Source organism: Salminus brasiliensis, chromosome 2 (assembly GCF_030463535.1).
Source record: "Salminus brasiliensis chromosome 2, fSalBra1.hap2, whole genome shotgun sequence".
Lineage (NCBI taxonomy): Eukaryota > Metazoa > Chordata > Actinopteri > Characiformes > Bryconidae > Salminus > Salminus brasiliensis.
The window spans coordinates 27,331,605-27,340,500 of NC_132879.1; the positions used below are offsets into that span (position 1 = coordinate 27,331,605).

The 8,896-nt window shown below is 41.0% G+C and overlaps 1 protein-coding gene across 3 annotated transcripts in view; it reads right to left on the reverse strand.

Annotated features, from left to right (window-relative positions):
- The window catches only part of gramd2ab (GRAM domain containing 2Ab), a 31,345-nt gene extending 24,190 nt beyond the window's left edge, over positions 1-7,155 (reverse strand). For 2 of the 3 annotated variants that reach the window (XM_072672227.1, XM_072672228.1), the window contains exon 1: positions 5,887-6,038. The gene's annotated coding sequence lies outside the window, so the exon portion shown is untranslated. Of the gene's footprint in view, positions 1-5,886; positions 6,039-7,072 lie in introns of those variants that run through there. The other variant, XM_072672229.1, reaches the window with a different exon arrangement.
- Positions 7,156-8,896: the final 1,741 nt, after the last annotated feature.

Consider the following 8,896-nt stretch of genomic DNA (forward strand, 5'->3'; position numbering starts at 1 on the left):
CTCTTAACATGGTTCTGCACAGTGTCTCTCTTAAAAATCTTCCTCCTGCCCAAACACGTGCAGCATTGATGGAAAAGTGCCTTTTTTTCCTTAAACAAGTCCAGGATCTGGTCAAACAAATGACACCCGAGGGAAGCCAGCAGCTACTCACAAGAGCTGGCACGCTGCTCAAAGATGTGATCAGAATGGAGATAGATAGGAAACAGGTTGGCACACACTGTGGCGCCAGCACAAAAGGTCTTTCATGTCCGGAATCTTGCCTGAATCCACAGGCTCAGAGAGGGAGAGAAGGCGGAACGAGAGTGCAATACAGTCCAATTGTAAACTGAATGCTGCAGCTGATGAATACTGAGAGGAAGGATAAAGAAAACAACTGCTCTGTCACACCGGGGTCATGAACAACATCTGTGGAACTCTCAAAAAATAAAAGATGCTAAAAAAATATTTGTGATGCCTTAGGAGAACCACTTTTGGTTTAATACAAATCTTTCAGGTGATAGTTCCTTAAGGAACCGTTTTTGAGAATGAGGTTTAAATAAAAGCTCCACAGAATGTAAAGATTCTCTTCGTCAAGTTAAAGGTTTCTTCAAGAGTCAAGAACATGTCCAGGAACCTTAATCTGTGCATGTTTTTCCAGGACTTTAAGAAAAGAACACTGAGAGAACAGAGAGCTCTCCGTCTATTATTTGGACACTCCTTAATTTCTGGGTCTGTACTTCCTCTTCATTCCAATAAATATAACATCTACAGCATGTTTGGTTGGTGGACTCCACAGTAAGTTGTAAACCTACTTGGGTAGCTCTGTTATTTCCATTTTTACTATCTTAATACATTACTGTCAAAAACAAACAAGGAAAAAGCTACATTATGTTGCGAAACATGAAAAAAGAGGTTAAATAGGAATTCCACTGCTTTTCTAAGATTCTACATTATTCAGTGGTTGAGATGCAAATAAGGTCTATCAGAGTGGTTTGGTGTGACTCTTATGGCCTCAAATTTCTCTACAGGTGGTGGTGATAGGGACCAGGGTTTGGAATGTATTACAGAAATATAGCCATTTTATTTACTAATTCACCAATTAATCAACGTATGTCCTCTGAGTTGTATATGTAATGTCGATCATGGTAAAATACAGATTAATACATTTTCTTATGGCACCATCTTGCCTTACAACTTCTTTCATGGCCAAAACCTTGTGAACCTACAGTAACTACACTAAACCGATGTCTCTAACATCAGGCAATGTATTTGTCCCAATTTCTGTAATGCTTTCTGTAATGTAGCTTTTGTAGACTACTTTACAGATGTCTGGTTTCTATCCGATATCGCTGTTGTGAACAATCCTGACTCTCCAGAATGAAGGAATTACACATCCCAATGACTGAATTATACAACACATTTTATGGAATTGATAGAATTGATGGAATCAGTGGAATTCCCCTTCAGCATGATTGTCATGCACATCAGCTCTAGTGATCTTGCACTACAGAACAGTGGACAACAGGGACAACAGAGACAAAAGCCAGTGCATGTTTCCATGGAGCCCATTCAATGAGCAGGTAGATGTATTCCAGCAAGAGACTCTTTATACAAAGCCCTAGGAAGCTAGATGGAGATGGTATTGTTTAGGAGAAAAGCTTGTGTGGTTGCTTTGTTGCCTTAAAGAAACATTTAAAAAGTCATTAACTTGCATTGCTTTGCTAAATCTACCTGACCAGTGTTAGGTGAGGAGAATGTTCAATGGCCAGAGCTTTTACAAGGAACATGGTTATTCTGCCACACACCTGGCAAACTGGTCAACTAACAAAGAATCTATTCCCAAAGCATCCTGACTAGGAATCCAGGTCATGGGAAAATTCAAAAATACATACCATGCAGTGGATGAGTGAAAATACAGTGTGTTCTTAAAGCTACTCTAACATGCTGAACTATCTAGCATGTTCTGTGCTACGATAATACAGAACGGAATACAGAACGTACACTTTTCTCATAAGCACACAGATACAATGCACACATGGTATCTCTGCCTGAATGACTATCAGCCTGTGGCCCTCACAATCAGAGCTAGTCTTCCTGATGACCTGGTAAATCTGGGATTAGAGTTGGGTATCGTTCCAATGTATTGTTCAATACTAATGCTGACACTTTTACTTTGATCATTTCTAAATAAACAAAGCCTTTTTTTAAATGGCAAACTGAGAATGTGTGTGGCTTAAAGCAGAAAAGAGTGTGACACACTGGCAGTGTGTATACTTGCTGACCACAACATATTACAGCTTAATCAGTAAATGCTAAAACACTGCATATGGAATATGATTCAGTTGGGTGATCAAGTTTTGGTTTAAAAAAAAACAAAAAACACAGGTGTCCGCATTGGTTAGCATGTTGTGGCCCGGGGGCTTCAAGTGGGCCTAAGTTGTGGGACCCTGACAATGTGTTTGTGAGGGTGGAAAAAACATGTTAATGAAAATTCATACATTAGCCATAAAATCTTATCATGCCAACATAAAATAATAACAACAATAATTCCATGAATAAAGTCAGTCTGCATATAAATTCCACTACGTTACTAGACACTTGTCAGTCCCTCTGATGTGTGATCTGTAATTGTGTGATCATTGGCTTGACTGTTGATTTTAAACTTAGTGTTTTAAGACCTTTCAGAATATTTGGGTTATTTGGTTCTATAAATGGTTTGTTTGTCTCTCTCGCTCTCTCTCTCTCTCTCTCTCTCTCTCTCTAAAATGGTAACTTTACAGAAGAAGAAAAAGCACTTCTAGACTTTCGATGAAACACTGTAAAATGATTTTATTCCCAGCAATTTTGGAGCATTTCTATTGGTTCACTGATCGTGAAATCTTTACACCATGTAAACAACAACTGCCTGATTTACATGTTAAAAATGGAAACACTGTAAAATGGAGGTACAAAGTTTTGTAGCAGTGAAGTGAAATCGATGATAAATCCCAGACATTTACACAATTTATACATTCTAGCCGGATGCAATTTATAGATCCTATTTTAGTGCAGTTATTGGCTCTCTGATAAGACATGCTGCTTAGATATTGAAATGTGGTATAAAATGGGGTTAGGATACCAGAATACCAAGTGTAGTCACATAGTGCACAATACCAGATTATACTATATTAGAATATTAAAAACCTCCATCATTATCTCAACACCAAATGGTCACTGGACTGAACGCATACACACACTTTTTATTACCAACTTAATTACCATGTTTTTATCCCAAACATTTGTATGTGATTTAAGCTCATAATATAAAGTGCTAAAAGTACTGAACGGATGAGAATTGAACTGTTGCCAAATTGCAGAACAGAAAAAGGAAACTTTTTGATGCTGCAACTCTAGTACTGGTGACACGGAGCATTCCCATACTCCAATATACTGAGGTCATTTAAATGAGACCAAAAAATATGATTTTGATACCTGGTCATACCTGGGACATAAGACAGGCGTGTTCTAATGTAACACAGAACTAAACTCATCACCAGTTGTGAACCACATTAGTTGGAATTGTTGAAGTGGCATGAGGCAATGTGTGGCAGTGTTTAGCAAACTTTTTGGGGCCCTTTTGTTGGGTAATTTCTCTTGCTTTGCCAGACAGATGGATGGAACACAGCACCTGCAGTGTTGGTGGCGTCCCTATCTCCTGCTCCACCCATAGTGCTTCCCACTTTTATTCAAAGTGAGATGTTCTTTGAGGTAGGTGCAGTGGTGACTCTCAGTCTAGGTTCCCAGTAAAGATAAGTGTGGCTGAAATGCAAAAAGTATGCAAGTCCTTAATGTGTGGTTCGGCTCTAATTCTGAAGGTACAGTGTGCGTGTTAGACTGCAACAGACATATGTACAATTACTGTGGGCCACTGTGGGGCAATGGATGACGTCAATTCCTGTTAGCAGTAATGCATTATAGTTCCTGTTGCACAAGGAGAAAGTACAGTGTTACATTAAACATAAGGAAAGTTTAAAGTTTGAAAGTGTTTTGTAGTAGCATATTACAGAACAAAAACCCCTGTACTTAAAGCATTTACAGGGTGGTGAAAGAGAATGTGATAAAGCTTTAAAAATGTCAGCATCTGACCTTCACATAACGATCCACTGTCCATAACCAAAACTGACCAGCACTGACCTTCTAGGTCAGTTCAGGATATATTTGCTGCATTTGCTAAACTATGACTGCTCAAACTGCCTCCTGTCCAACACACACACACACACATACTTTCTTTTAGTCAACACAACATGTGCGAAAAGGTTGGACTGTGAAACAAACCCACTAGAAAAAGACGCAAATTTAAGAAAATAATCTTCCAACTTATACACATATAAACACGGGAAAGGGTCAAGAGGTCTAAATACAACCCTCTCCAGCAACGCAGGCAAAAAAAATGCTATTGTGCAGCCAGACCTCTTCAAAAAAGAGGAATGCCAGAGCAAGCTGAGCACTTCAATGGGTCACTTGTTTTTGTGTCCTTGGATGATCTCTACGCTTCAGTGCGGCAAGAGTCAGGGAAAAAGTACCCCTTGCCCAGATGTACCAGTTCTTCCCAACATTCCCAAGATGGTCTGTGTATTATAAATATTTCACCACATTTCAGACAGTATGAGCCCTGCGCCACAAGTGATGCACCATGAGGTGACATGAGAAGGTGGTTCTCATCTATAAAGATCTTACAGTACATTAGTGTGGTTACCTTTTGTGTACTGTCCCTGTGGTCAAGAATCATAGCAGTTTTGCTAAAAATCCTATCCATGGTCTATACTGGCTTCTGGTTGAACGAAACAACAGATTGTTCTTGTTTGTGCAGAGGGTGTTCTAATATTTGGCTTCTCAAAAGTCTGTGTAAGTGTTGTGTTTTTTTGCCAGAGCGTAATCACCCCCCCCACCCCCAGAATTTTTCAACCCTCCTTCTTTAAATTGTTTTAGGTACTATTTTTAGGTTTATTGCAGTACGAATAAAGCTTGTCAGGTTGTCACTGTGTCACTCACACCTGTGCCTTCAGTTAATGGAAGAACTGGATCTGCGGTGATAGGTATTTGACAGACATTTTATCCTATCAGTCATTTTGGCTTATCATAATTTATTTCTAGTTCCAATGTACTGGTTGTTTAATATAAAATAGTCTAATTTCTTTTAATCCAGGCATGGGATGGAATTTGAAAATAGTAATGATTTACAGTAAACAGATTGACTGACCTGAAGGTTTCAGAGTTGTAATAATGTTTCAAGGTACGTCTTTACCACTTGCTGCCCTTTTTTCCTAAACCCGTAGTCTTAAATATATTTATTCATAATAAGATGTTCTACAATGGTATTTACTGTACATAAAAATACATAATTTTAATAATTATTTATTAGATAAAAAGAAAGTACAATTGTTCTGAGTTTAATGTGACTTTAGCTATGAGGCATATTGCTTTGTTATGATATGGTGTTTTAAATCAAACCAGTTATAAAAATATTAAGCAGACAAGCTGTGAACTGGCATGTTGCAATGTTGAGTTTAACTTTACTCTCTAATCTGGAATAGATATAGGACCGTTGTGTTTATAGTAAGACTGCAAAGAATTAATGGGACACATTCTCAGACCGTTCAATACGAACAAACCAATGAAACACTGTATTACACTTGTGTAAGTGTTTGTGTGTGTGTGTGTGTGTGTGTATATATATATATATATATATATATATATATATATATATATATATATATATATATATATATAACATGATGTAGTTCCTGTCGTATTGCTATTTCTATTGTTTATAAAAGGAAAAAACTGAAATTATTCAAATTATTAAACAGCTCAATCCTGAAACGACATGTACACACCTCTTCTCACCGCTTCCATCATTTCTCTCACCTGTAACTATGAGGAGAGCGTCATCCCCCAGAAGTCCACGCTGTCATTAATCCGCAGAAATCAGAGCCGTAAGGTGAGAAAGGTCCTGCTGGCAGTGTTTACAGCCCTCAGCCCGAACTGGACTCACACAGAAACGCTCAGAGCACGGAGGACAGTCCTCAGCTGCTCTGCTGTGACTGCAAGCTGAGGGAGGGGCTTATTCACTAAACCCCGCCTCCTACGCTAGATTGGCTAACACAGGTAGTCCGGTCGTGACGACCAGCCAATAGACGTGCAGACGGCGGGTTTGCCAGAAAACTGGGCCCATAGGCACAAAGCTTCTCCGAGAAGGAGCGCGGATCTGGGGCCTGTTTCTGTTTCAGTAAAGTCATAGTAAATAAGAGAGGAATCTGATCCTAGATCAGCACTGCTACCCCGAGGAGCTGTGTGAACGCGGGTCCTGCTGTGTGGGGAGAAAAAGCTAAAGAAATAGCGCCCCTGGCAGACGCTGTTCAGCACTAGAGCGCGCTCTGCACAGTGCTGTATATTATAAATACAGTATTCAGATATATTTTAGATGATTATGTGAAAGTAGTCTGAGGTGTAATTTGCTCTCTCTAGTGATTCCTAAAACTACGCGTTTCTTGCACTTGCACAATCACAGCGGGACTGTGTAGGCATTGCAAACGGCTCCGCGTTGCTGCTTGGCTACACAATGCAAACAGTGATTGACAGTCTTCTGAATGTCTTCTAGATGAAGAAATGAGGGAGAGCGATGAAGGCTGCACTGCAGGGCGGAGTTCATGCAGGCGGCTCTGCTCCACGTGCTGCTGCTCTCTGCACGTGACATGTTAAAAGGAATGGCTCACCGAAATTTACATCTGCACGCTTTCCCTCTGAGCTTCCCTCTGTTGCTGAACAGCCAAAGCACATTTCGTTGGGTGCAAAACTAAAGAACCAATATATATGTCCGGGCGGAGGGGTTAGGTGATTAGGCTTGGGCTAAAGACGAACTATATTCATTGGATGAATATAATATAGTAACACATGTAATACTTGAAACAATGCAAATAAAGCCTCTGACGCTGATTATAACATTAAGCTATCCCTATTAAAAAGAAAAGAAAGAAAAAATAAAAGATAGAAACAAAACAGGGACGGTGGATTCTTCTGAGTCTGTGAACAACTCTCGCGAGACTTCACTCACCGTCTTGCTCTCGCTCCTCCAGTCTCGTGCGGAGTTGCCGTGGTAACGGCTCAGCTCTTCCCGGCGCTGTTGGCTCGTGTTTCTCTCCTGCTGACCAGCCGCCGTCCAGAAACACTGCCCTCAGAAACAGCAGCAGGCAGGAGCACGGGTCCGGTACGCTCTGTCAGACCGGATGTTTTATTTGTGCTTTAGATGTAAAGCAGAATGTGACGCGTTTAGAGAGAGCTCTGCTTTCAGCTGGGATAAACGCTACATTTCTGTCGTGCCCAATGACAGCAAACGAACAAGAGTCTCCCCCTAGTGGTGAAGTGTAACACTAGCACACCGCACAAATCACTTCATGTGGTAATGAGCAACTTGACTAGGTTTATTCAACTCAAATAAAGGTTAAATTGCTTGTTACCACATGGATTTGAATAGGAACTCATCACTGCATCCAACAGTCCTCACTCAGCTCATTAGGACATTGGTACAACCCTGGTACAGCTCAGCTGAATGGGCAGAGCTAAACTGCAGTGTGTCAGAGTAGCCAGGCCTATCTAAAGGAGTTGATGCTTGAGGGATCAGAGAAACAGTGACGTAAAGTGACAGGCAGTTTTATGATTGTATCTTTAAAGAGATTATAATAAGGAGAGACTTGTGGCTAAGTGGCTTGTAAGGGCAGGTTTACAAAAGTAGACACAAAGTAAACTAATGGAGACAGACCTTTATGAGGTTACGTGTGCTGTGATGAGTTCCTTTAGAAGATGGTATCTAACAGGCCTTCAGCTTGGCCTGTGAGAGGGAGAGATTTAGGCAATATGACATGATGGAGAGCTGTAATCATGATGCTGAAAAACTACAGTTGGAGAAGGATTGTCCTCGGGGAAGGTGGGCAGCTGTTTTGAGCCATGTTTTAGAGTTGAGGAGTGATGCAGAACAACACAGTTGGGTGACATTATTTGAGTGAAATAATAATAATAATAATAAAAAAAAACTCTGTCCCATTCTCAAATCACTGACAGACAGAAACAGGTTTCCTCAAGAATATCCCTGTTTTTAACCCCTTCCATCTTCCCCTCCATTCAGACCAGTTTTCCAGTGCCTGCTGCGGAAAAACACCCCCACAGAATGATGCTGCCACCACCATGTTTCACTGTGCGGATGGTGTTCTTGGGATGATGAGAGGTGTTGGTTTTGGGCCAGACATTGCGTTTTTCTTGGTGGCCGAAAAGTTACATTTTGGTCTCGTCTGACCAGAGCAGCCTTCCTCCATACATTTAGGGAGTCTCTCACATGCCTTTTGGCAAACTGAAACGAGCTTTCCTATTTGTGTCTGTAAGTTCAGTCCATTAGGCCTAACTCTACGGAGTGTACGGCTTATTGTGGTGCAGTCTCTGCTTGGAAACTCTGCAGCTCTTTCAGGGTTACCTCTGGTCTCTGTGCTGACTCTCTAATCCCCTCCTTGCCCGGTCTGAGGGGTTTGGTGGGTGGCCCTCTCTTGGCAGGTTTGTTGGGGTACCATGTTCTTTCCATTTGATGATGATGGATTTGATGGTGCTCCTGGGGATCATCAGAGATTTGGATATTTTTTGATAACCCAACCCTGACTGGTACGGACTTGTATGTGGCTTGTTTCTACAGTTTTGAGCAGATTGGGGAAAACTGTACTTCTGCTTTTGGGTCAGTAGAGCTGTATGGGCATGGACACCTTCAGCGGTTAGTATTGAACTTACTGTGAAACCTCAGTGCCTGCTGCCACCAAATCTTGCTGCAGGCCTTGTGCAGTCACTCCATAGCTTCCTCTTTCTGCCACATCCAGGAACATAGCGTAGCCAAACGTCA